Here is a 232-nt window from a genome sequence, read left to right as displayed (position 1 = left end):
AGGGAAATGAATCCCAATGTCATGTTTATGGTTAATTTGCAATCTAGCACTTGTTAGATAATCCTGTTAGTAGCTTGCAAAAACAAGGGACCCCTTGTATGGTCAGTAATTATAACACGCGTTTTATGTTAAATTATATCTAATAGGCAAGACAAAAAGGGAAATGTGTTTTCGGATGGAGCCTTCCTCATCAAATAAGGAAAAGTCTTCTCCGTGGTGGAATCATTCATCT

The sequence above is a fragment of the Eurypyga helias genome, unplaced genomic scaffold (genome assembly GCF_000690775.1).
Source record: "Eurypyga helias isolate BGI_N326 unplaced genomic scaffold, ASM69077v1 scaffold43890, whole genome shotgun sequence".
In the NCBI taxonomy this organism is placed as follows: domain Eukaryota; kingdom Metazoa; phylum Chordata; class Aves; order Eurypygiformes; family Eurypygidae; genus Eurypyga; species Eurypyga helias.
This window is presented reverse-complemented; position numbering follows the sequence as displayed.